Here is an 11,553-nt window from a genome sequence, read left to right on the forward strand (position 1 = left end):
ACCTGGATGTCTTTGGCCAATAGCATTATAGGCATTACCACCTTGGCAGTTTCCTCTATTAAAGTTCCCCACTTCGTTGACTTCCTGAGGTGATGCTTGACACTCATGTGTAGGGTGTCCCAATCCACAGAAGTCACATGCTATTTGCGGCTCACTTTGTACCATGGCCAATGTCAGCTTTCTTATCTCCTTAGCTTTGGTGTCTAGCTGGGCTTGCATGGATGTGTTAGAGTCCACCTGGTGAACCCCATCTAATTTTCTTCTGTCATTACTTTCAGTCGGCCACTAATTAGCGTCCTCAGATAATTCATCAAGGATTAAAACAACCTCCTCCGGTGTTTTCTTCATTAGTGGACCTCCACATAAAATATTCAGAGTTCGTCGCGAGGACGGTGTTAGTCCATCCCAAATATCCTGGAGTTGCATCCACAAATCAATTCCAATGTGCTGACATTTTTTGACTATCTCCTTGAATCGTTTCCAAGCTTCAAAAATAGTTTCTGTCTAATTCTGGCAGAAATTATGGAATTCCTTTATGAACTTCCCTGTTTTTGTAGCTGAAAAGAACTTGTCAAGAAAATTCTTGGTCATATATTCTCATGTGCAGATAGAACCTTCGGGGTAAGCTACGAAGCCATTGCTCAGCATCATCTTTCAATAAAAAGGGGAATGCCCTTAAGTAGACAGCATCCTTTGATACTCCATTGTATTGAAAGGTGTTCATGATATTGTCAAAGTCCATCAAGTGAGTATTAGGATATTTGTTCATCTTCCCTCTGAAAGTGCAGTTGTTTTGGATAGTTTGAAGCAACCCTTGCTTCAATTCGAAGTTGTTTGCTGCTATGGGTGGGGGTCTGACACTTGACAGTCCTTGATTATATACTAGCCTAGCATAGTCACCCAATTATCATCCAGGTCGGGGTGCTGCATTCTCGAAATGGTCTTCAACCAAAGGTCGGTTTAGATTGAATCTTCGACCCCCATTGAGTTCGACTGTCTCATCAGCAATTCTCTGTGCAGCTTCTTGTTGTGCTGCCTCCCTTGCAGCTAAGTCTACTCCTTCATTGTCTTCATTTTCCATGATATCTTGAGTCCAAGTTCGACCCAAGAATTATTCTGTTAATTCTCTTTCTTTTCTCACATGTCGCAAGTGTTTCTCCAACTCTGGTTCACAGGGTATCACTTCCCTTGAAGAGGATCGAGTCAAACACCAGAGAAATAGAGTTGTATCCTACACACATGTGAGAAACCCGTGAAAAACAAATTAAAAGTAAAAATAAAAATAAATTTCTAAATTAGCACTATAAACTATTTCAAATACTATTGATTGCCAATTCCCCAGCAACGGCGCCAAAATTTAATGAGCGCAAAACACACATTTAAATTGTGCTCTCTAGTCAAATATAGTATAGTATAATATCATGTCTATAGGGATTGGATTTAAATAGTATTCTCATAGTTTCTAACTTAATTTCTATCCAGGAGGATCAACAATTGAGATTTATATGATTAATAATAAAATTTAACTAAGAATCTAAAATCTACAGCTATTGACTAGTGACTATCAAAATAAGGAATAAGCAATTAAGGTTATCAGTGGAAGAAGATAGGGTTTTGACAGAATAAGTGCAAGATAATTATTCGGGATCTAACTCTAGATAATTTACTTCCAATGTTCAAGTGAGTCTCTCGAATTCACTCTATTATTAGTACAAACATTCAACAAAAACTCCTCTCACGATTAAGTCTTAACCTCACGGGATGAACCAATTTAAGCACTGTGAAGATATGCAAGAATGCGTAGTGGATCGGTCTTTAGGAAAACCTCTTTCGATTATTCTCCTAACTAGATTTAATAAATAATTCAACTAGCCTTTTTCTATTACTTAGAAGAATCTATGAACTCAACCAACAATATAATGCAAAGATATCACAAGTTATGCCTCTTTCGATTACAAGAACAAGTGAATATAAATACAACAATGAAATCTTCCAAAACCGAATCAAATACATAAAAATAGAGTTATAATCCACAAACAATCATCAATACACCAAATCCACCAAAACCCAAAAGGATCTACTCCATAGACATGGAGAAGTTCTTCACAAATATAATTAAAGTATAAGAAAACATAAATTCAATCCAAATCCGGATCTTGAGTGAGGAAGGAATGATGAAATCCTTGTGCGTGTGTTCTTCCAACTCCTCCTTAGCCTCCTTGGCCTCCCTTTATGTTGAAATTGTGTCAAAAGTTCCCAGGTACCCTATTTTTAGACAAGCTAGGATTCATATAGATCAAAAGGAGTCATCTCCGAAATTACAAAAATAGGCCTGGGTGGAGTTCCGGAAGTGGACGTGTGTAGCCGTGCACCTGGAGGTGTTACCATGCATATTGACGCGCACCTCTGGCAGTGCACTGCCTTACTTGCGTGCTCAAGTGCACGCTGGAGGGGTCTCGTGCGCAGTCGCACACCTTGTTTAGCCTCCTTCTCCTTTTCGTTTCTCCCATTAAGTGCACTATTTGTCCGTTGAACCCCGAACACAATTCCGACTTAATCCTTGGGCTTTTACTCAGACGTCAAAGCTTCAAAATAGCTCACGTTAGCTCCACAACCTCTTCATAACTCGGAATTGCTCTTACAAGGCATAAAACACACACTTAGTGCAAAATAACACTAATTAAAGCTCAAACACTAGTAAAGTGTAGTAAATTATAGTGCAATTAGTGACTAAAATACTCAATTATAGCCTACCATCAACACCCCACACTTGAACCATTGCTCGTCCTCGAGCAATCAAACTACACTTCACATAAAATACGACATTTTTCGACAACTCTCATGACCCTTCACATCAAGACTCTTTAAAATAGACTAACAATAACAACAACAACCCAGTGAAATCCCATTAGTGGGGTCTGGGAAGGGTAGTATGTACACAGACCTTACCCCTACCCCGAAGAGGTAGATAGGCTATTTCCGAAAGGCTCTCGGCTCAAGAGGACAAAAGGACAAAATAAGACAATATCAGTATCACCACAGAAATCATAGGAAAAATAGGAACAACATTAAATCCAGAAGAAAGATGCAAAGCAAAAACAAAAACGATAGCTAGTAAATAGGTCCGACACTGAAACGCAAAATAGTAAGACACGATATTGCCACTAGCTAGCTTAGACAAAAACTCTACCAGACTAGTCACACAACGGTATGAAATAAGGCAAGACTCAACTACCTCCTAACCTACAACCCTAATACTCGACCCCCACATCTCCCTATCAAGTGCCATGTCCTCGGAAATCTGAAGCCTCGCCATGTCCTGTCTGATCACCTCTCCCCAATACTTCTTCGGCCGTCCTCTACCTCTTCTCATGCCCACCACAACCAGCCGCTCACACCTCCTTACCGTGGCATCTGGGTTCCTCCTCTGTACATGCCCGAACTATTTGAGCCTCGCTTCTCGCATCTTGTCATCAATGGGAGCCACGCGCACCTTCTCCCGAATATCAACATTCCTGATCTTATCCATCCTAGTGTGCCCGCACATCCACCTCAACATCCTCATTTCCGCTACTCTCATCTTCTGGATATGTGAGTTCCTAACAGCCCAACACTCAGCCCCATACATCATGTCCGGTCTAACCACCGCTTTATAGAACTTACCTTTGAGTACCAGTGGCACTTTCTTGTCACACAGGACTCTAGATGCTAACCTCCACTTCATCCATCCTACCCCAATACGGTGTGTGACATCCTCGTCGATCTCCTTTCCCCCCTGGATAACCGACACAAGGTACTTGAAGCTTCCTCTACTTGGGATAACTTGTGAGTCAAGCCTCACATCCACGCCCACTTCCCCCGGCTCAGCGCTGAACTTATACTCCAGGTATTCCGTCTTCGTCCTGCTCAGCTTGAAACCCTTAGACTGAAGAGTCTGTCTTCAAACCTCCAGCCTCTCGTTAACACCGGCTCGCGTTTCATCAATCAAAACTATGTCATCAACGAATAGCATGCACCATGGCACCTCCCCTTGAATATGGTATGTTAACACGCCCAACACAAGGGCGAATAGGAACGGACTGAGCGCAGAGCCTTGATGTAGCCCCATAATAACTGAAAAATGCTCAGAGTCGCCTCCTACTGTCATTACCCGTGTATTAGCTCCATCATACATGTCCTGAATCGCCATAATGTAAGGAACCGCCACACTTTTTGCCTCCAAGCATCTCCAGAGAACTTCTTTAGGAACTTTGTCATATGTTTTCTCTAGGTCAATAAAAACCATGTGCATGTCCTTCTTCCTATATTTGTACTGTTCCACCAATCGCCTAACAATGTGTATAGCTTCTGTAGTAGAATGACCTGGCATGAACCCGAACTGGTTGTCAGAAACAGACACTGACATCCTCACCCTCGCTTCAATCGCCCTCGCCCACACTTTTATGGTATGACTCAGTAATTTGATACCCCTATAATTGTTACAACTCTGGATATCACCTTTGTTCTTATACAATGGAACTACCGTACTCCACCTCCACTCATCCGGCATCCTCTTCGCCTTAAATATAACATTGAACAACCCAGTCAACCACTCCAAACCTGCTCTCCCCACACACTTCCAAAATTCCAACGGAATTTCGTCAGGCCCTGTCGCTCTGTCCCTACTCATCTTACTCATAGCTCCCACGACCTCCTCCACCTTGATACGCCTGCAGTACCCAAAGTCACGGTGACTCTTGGAATGCTCCAATTCACCTAGCACTATATCCCGATCCCCTTCTTCATTCAGAAGTTTATGAAAGTAAGTCTGCCATCTCTTCTTAATCTGGGAATCTTCCATCAATAATCTACCATCGTCGTCCTTGATGCTTCTCACTTGGTCCAAATCCCGAGCCTTCCTCTCTCTCAACTTGGCCAGCCGGAATAGATTTTTCTCCCCGCCTTTTTCCCCCAGTTCCTCATACATACGATCATAAGCTGCACTCTTAGCCTCCGTGACCGCCAGCTTAGCTTCCTTCCTAGCTACCTTATACCTCTCCATGCACGCACGCCTCTCATCATCACCTATGCTCCCCACTAACTTCAGGTACGCCGCTTTCTTCGCTTCCACTTTACCCTGAACTACTTCATTCCACCACCAGTCTCCTTTGTGCCCGACAGCGACGCCCGTCGAGACCCCTAACACCTCTTTCACAGCCTCCCTTATACAGTCTGCTGTCGTGGACCACATGGTGCTCGCGTCACCACTGCTCCTCCAAGCTCCCATAGCCGATAACCGTCCCTCTAACTCTTGGGATTTATCCTTAGTTAAGGCTCCCCACCTGATTCTCGGTCTTCCTCGAGCAGACCTTTTCCTCCTCTTCAACATAATATCAACGTCCATTACCAAGAGCACATGCTGCGTCGTGAGTATCTCACCTGGAATCACCTTGCAATCCTTGCACAACCCTATGTCACACCTCCTGAGGAGGAGATAGTCAATCTGAGTCTTCGCCGCCACATTTTGAAAAGTAACTAAATGCTCCTACCTCTTCGGAAAGGTAGAGTTCGCAATCACCAACCCAAAAGCCTTAGCGAAGTCCAACAACGAGGTACCTCCTCCGTTCATCTCCCCAAAACTGAAGCCTCCATGCACCTCGCCATGACCACCTGCGGTCGACCCAATATGACCATTGAAATTCCCTCCTATGAATAGCTTCTCAGCAGGCGGAACCTGGCGCACAATCTTATCCAACCCCTCCCAGAAACGCCATTTAACCTCCTCATCTAGGCTCCCATGCGGCGCATAGGCGGTAACGATGTTTAGGGTGCACTCTCCAACCACCAACTTAATAATCATCAATCTATCATTCACTCGTCTAACCTCAACCACTGACTCTTTAAGTTCCCTATCCACCAAGATACCCACTCCATTCTTACCCTTCTGGACTCTTGAGTACCAATGTTTATAACCGTTCGCGTCCCTCACCCTCGACCCTACCCAGCTTGTCTCTTGGACGCACGCTATATTGACCCTCCTCTTCTGGAGGATCTTTGCCAACTCTATAGACTTACCCGTCAATGTACCTACATTCCATGACCCAATTCTCAACCAATGGACACCCTTGTCCCTTTTACTTCCCTTGCCTCCTACCCGCCCCCAACCCCTGCCCCTAACCCCGCCCTACCTCCCGCTCCCCCCGAGGACATGACCTCACTCGACCATCCCAGACCACAGCCACTATACGTAGGCAGACTAAGGGGAATCACTAACACACACAAGGCAACAACCCAAACTAGAAGAAGACAAGTTGTAACTACAAGCACACTAATATGGTGAATAAACAAATATGAACTAAGATGATAACAGTTTAACTAATTATAAATTAAAGACACAGGATCAGCAAGATATGTGCAACTAAATACCCTAGATAGTGCTAATAAGGCCGAGAGAAAATACAAAGGATCTAAACAGTACAAGTGAGTCAACAGTTAAATGATCTAGGAAAATATACCATGGCTATAGCACAACACTAGTATAGAACACACTACGAACAATGAAACAAATTTAAAAAAAGTGTATCTATGACAAAGTGTAATGAGACAGAAACGTATAACCTGGTATCGTCGACGGAGACGGTGGGGCCAATGGTGGTAGTCGAAGAACTGGCCGGAGTTGATGGGTAATGAGTCACTTGGATTGCAGACGGGTCTGGTTTGTGTGTGACCACAGTGCCGCAAACAGGCCTCAAACCTGGCTGTGGTTGTTCCCACTCGTCGGCGACCGGTCCGTATCTCCCCGGAGTCTGCTGTCTTGTTCACTACGGAGTGAAAGAGCGCACCCCCAGCGCACATGGGTCTGGACAAGTGAGACGAGAGGGGAAAGAGGACGACCGACAGAGTGTAGAAGATTAGAGAGACATCGCCGGCGTCTCGCCAGCGGTGAGAGATGGAGAAGATAAGACGAAAAAGAGGAGAAGCGGGGTGAGAGAGATGGGGGGAAGAGAGGAGGGGTATGGGCTGATGAGGAGGAGAGTGGAGAGAGAGGGAACTTACCTGGGCAGAGGGTAGTCGCCGACGACTGAATTGGTCGCTGGTTTTGTTACCTTTAACGGGAAGGGAATGCTTGGGAGGAAAAAGCGTTAGAAAATGAGAGGAATTTTGAACTCTATTTAAAATAGACTAAGTACAATATTTTAACATCTTAACCTCAATAATTGACTCAAAAGCACCACACATTATAACAAGAGGTCAAGCATTACCTTCCCTTCATGAATCAAGTGCCCTCACACAACAATAAAGAGTAGTTCCACACACAATAAAATTTAAGAATATTTAGGAACTCAAGATAGAAAGAATTCACTCACTTCAAAAACAATATTCATATGCCACAAACAATACACCATAGGCTTGCCCGTAGTGTACTACTCTACTAATTGAGCTCATTCAGTCAAGGATCAAGTAGGATTTTAATTGGTTGTAATGTAGGCTACGGGACGGGTAGGATACATTTAGATATAAGAATGACTACACCTCCCTAAGCACTTTAATACATACTTCTCACTATTCGAAACCCTACACTTATGTCAAACCATAACTCCAGCTAATATACATTAACTCGCTAGTTCTTTAAGCACAAAAACATCAAGAGTTACCACTATCAAGAAATATTTTAACAATCATACGCTTATTATTTTCTCCTTATTTCAATAGTTCTCCTTATTTCAAAGTTATGCACCTTTCTCCTTATTTCAATGTTCTACTCAAAAGCCAAACCAACCACCCCACCCTTCACTTTTACAAAGTTCATAATAAATTCAAGTGCTCATGAGAGATCCAAGGTTAAAATACATGGTCAATTCAAAAAATTGGGTAAGGCTTGTAATGTGGTTGCCAAAGAAACAGGATTACATACTCAAGGGGTTAACTACGATACATAACAATTAGGTGGGCAAAAGTATATATCTGGCTCAACAAAGAAATGCCTATATCACTTCCAAGACTAAATAAAACTACTATTTCTCTTTGCAAACACACGGGGCAAGTTCTAGACATTAAATATAGTGCACAAAATAATACAAAACCTCACACACATGGCACATAACTCACTCAAGATTGGATTATCAATACACTCTAGTCAAAGCAGTTAAGTAAAGTTAAGATCCTACAATTTAAGGTACTTATACTAGAGTCAAAAACTGAGCCTAAGCGTCACAACTAAAGCACTCACTATTCTCAAGGCATAATAGAGTCAAAATATATTGCTTTCAATTCAGATCATCTCACAAGGCTTTCCACTACTAACACAAATAAAAACTAACTACACCCGGTTCAAATAAACCCTTGAAAAAGAACCGCGACACAAAGAAAAACCAAGGGGCAATTAATACACGACCTACAAAAGGAAATCTTTTTGTTGCAACTAACCAAAATAAAACTACAACTACCAAAAATAAGATTCATATACATGCACACGATATCCCCCACCCCACACTTTAAATGGTGGCATGTCCCCATGACATACATAGAAAAATGCGTAGGTGAAGAAAAACTCCCCTCATCAATTCATTCTATGTCGGAGACGGTGGCAGGGTCCAGATGACAAGCCCGGCTAAGTGCACGCAGCCATGCCATGATTTTTATCAGATTTTACATTCTGTGTAGCAATGGAGTTTATTCGATCTTCCAAATCATTGACTAAAGTACGTATCCCCGCCATCTCTTGTTCTAAAGTGCTCATTCTCGTGTCTTAACCGCCACCTGAAGGTTGCCCAACTCCCTGGTCATGCGGTGGAGACGTAGCGACATCCTCACCGTGTGCCTCATGGATCTCATTGGGTGCATCAGATTCCTCACTATCAGCTTTAGCAGGCTCAACAGGTTCTATCCCAATTACAACTTTATCCGCCCAAAATTTCTTTTCTCGCTTGACTTTCCCATCCGTGGCCCTGTTTTCTGGTACTCGTGCCTCACAACATAAACGAGTGACTAATGATGGAAAAAAGAACCCATATCTTTGCACAGGGCAACGAATGGTCATCTTTTCTTGAATGACCTGAGCCACATCAAAATCATGTCTATTGACAAAGCACCAAATCAGAGTAGCCCGGGGACCATTCACCTTAGTGGTATTGCTTGAACACAGCAGGCGGTTATTAATGATATGTAGCCAGCATTTCCCTTCAAAAATAAGCGATGTCGAGTTAAATTTGTGCCCCCCCAGCCACACTACCTCCTTGCCAGGTACACAGATGGTTGCAAGGAACAGGTTCCACAGGTATGGTTTTCCATTGTGCGTGACATAGTAGTCTCCTGTATTAGGATCATCCACATATTCTGGCAGGTGGTTGGCCCTTTGGATGGCCTCCTTGGAGAAGTCTACTCTCTTCTGTCGGACTGTGCATACACGGTCTTTATGTTCCGGGCAGTTCACATAAAATTCCCAAACAACCATTAAATTTGTCTCGTCAGGTTCTTCGAAGAAGACCCCCAGGCCTCGCCTAACCAATTCATTATACAATATGGGACAGTCATTTTGGAGAGATCCAATATCAATTCCTTTTTTCAGTATGGGCTTTTTGCTTGCTTTGCTATGAAATCGTTCTTGGGCTTCCTAGGAGGCGAACTTGTTCTGATCATATGGGCAAGTGGATGCCGAAGCCCGCGACCGGGATGTGCCCGCTTGACCACTTGTGGAGGCACTTGCAGTTTTTTTTCCTTGAGGGCACCATAGTACTTGTAACAAACCGCCAACTATCAGCTAATGAATCTCTTAGTGAACCCCGAAAGAATACTCAGACTTTTCCCTCACAGTTTGTCCCAAAAATACACCTTCAACCTCTTTGTGGCATTTACACAAACACGTAGCTGGCATAATTGTTCCTATCTACCCACAAGCAACTTTTAGCCCTAACTAAACTAAGGAAACACTAATTTTACTCCTAAAAATCAGATGGTCAGTCTCCCTTGGTGAGACTCAACCTCCACCTCACAAGTAACAGAGATAAACAAAGAAACAAATAAAAAAAATACATGCCACAAAAATTTCTATAATTAACCAAGAAGAAAAAAAAAACAAGGGACATACCTAAAGGGTCTCTGATAAAGAGTGCCTTTGAGGAAGGGAATGAGAGTAAGTGTGGTGTTGAACTTGTTGTTGTTGCAGAGAGGAAAGGAAAGATTTGGGGGGGGGGGGAGAGGGGTAATAAAAGGGGGAAATTACTTAACTATGCGCGGTCAGGTCCTCGCGTGCACGGTCGCGCATATGAGTCAGTGTGCTGGTGAATGTGCACGGCCATATGCGCGGTCAACCTTTCAGGTGCCCCATCCTCTGACATTGTCTTTTGCGCGAGGTGCTACCCAAGCGTGCAGTCGCGTACATATACATTATTCTAAAAGGGCCTTTAGGCACCCCCAGTCCCGACCGTCCGCAACATGTACCTTCACTCACCTACTAAGTCATAATATATACTAATTTCTATCTATTCTACACTATAAATAAAGGTGAAAAATTACTCTAGTAGAACAGTTAGAGGTAGTTCTGAGTTATAGTCATCAGCTTGACTCAACTGGGCATCTCAACTAATTTGGATGCTCGAGGATTGCTGAGCAAATCCTCCAGCAAGATACGGTTTAAGCCTGTTCCTATTTACTTTGAAACTTTCCGTTCCGTCCATGTTCTGAATCTCAATTGATCCATATAGTGATACATGTTTCACCACATAAGGTCCCGTCCATCTAGACTAAAATTTTGCGGGGAACAATCTGAGTCTACTATTGTATAGTAGGACAATGTCCCCGTCATGAAACTCCTTTGGCTTAATCAGACTATCATGCCACCTCTTAGTCTTTTCCTTGAAGATCCGCGCATTTTTATATGCATCCAGTATAAACTCCTCCAATGCATTCATCTGCACTAACTGGTATTCTCTTGCAAGACTAAGATTAAGATTAAGCATCTTAATTGCCCAATAAGCTTTATGTTCTATCAAAACAGGTACGTGATACGATTTTCCATACACCAGTTTAAACGGTAAAGTCCCTATGGTTGTTTTGAACGCAGTTCTGTATACCCATAGAGTTACCTCCAACTTTACAGACCAATCCTTACGGGAATCACTAACCATTTTTTCAAGAATTCGCTTAAGTTCACGGTTAGCTACTTTAACTTGCCCACTAGTTTGGGCATGGTACGAGGTTCCTGTTTTGTGTGTGACTCCATACTTGGACAGCAGTGCAGCAAATTGCTTGTTCACAAAGTGTGACCCATTGTAACTGATAATCACTCGAGGTGTCCCAAAGTGGGTGAATATGTTCTTTCATAAGAACTCACACACCACTCGAGCATCATTGGTCCTAGTAGGGATTGCTTCGACCCATTGAGACATAGTCAACGGCTACTAAGAGTAGGATATACTCATAAGAATGCGACGATAGAAACAGACCCATGAAGTCAATGCCCCAAACGTAAAAAATTTCGCACACCAGAATGGAGTTGAGGGGCATCTCGTTCCTCTTGCTAATATTACCTGCCGTTGACACTTGTCACATGCAGTTACGTACGCTCGTGCATCC

At 43.1% G+C, this 11,553-nt stretch overlaps 1 non-coding gene across 1 annotated transcript; it reads left to right on the forward strand.

Moving 5' to 3' along the window:
• Positions 1-436: 436 nt before the first annotated feature.
• Positions 437-543, forward strand: LOC142177825 (small nucleolar RNA R71). Its single transcript, XR_012706373.1, has one exon. It is a non-coding gene; the product is annotated as a small nucleolar RNA R71 (small nucleolar RNA).
• Positions 544-11,553: the final 11,010 nt, after the last annotated feature.

Source organism: Nicotiana tabacum, chromosome 23 (genome assembly GCF_000715075.1).
Source record: "Nicotiana tabacum cultivar K326 chromosome 23, ASM71507v2, whole genome shotgun sequence".
NCBI classification, from domain to species: Eukaryota; Viridiplantae; Streptophyta; class Magnoliopsida; order Solanales; family Solanaceae; genus Nicotiana; species Nicotiana tabacum.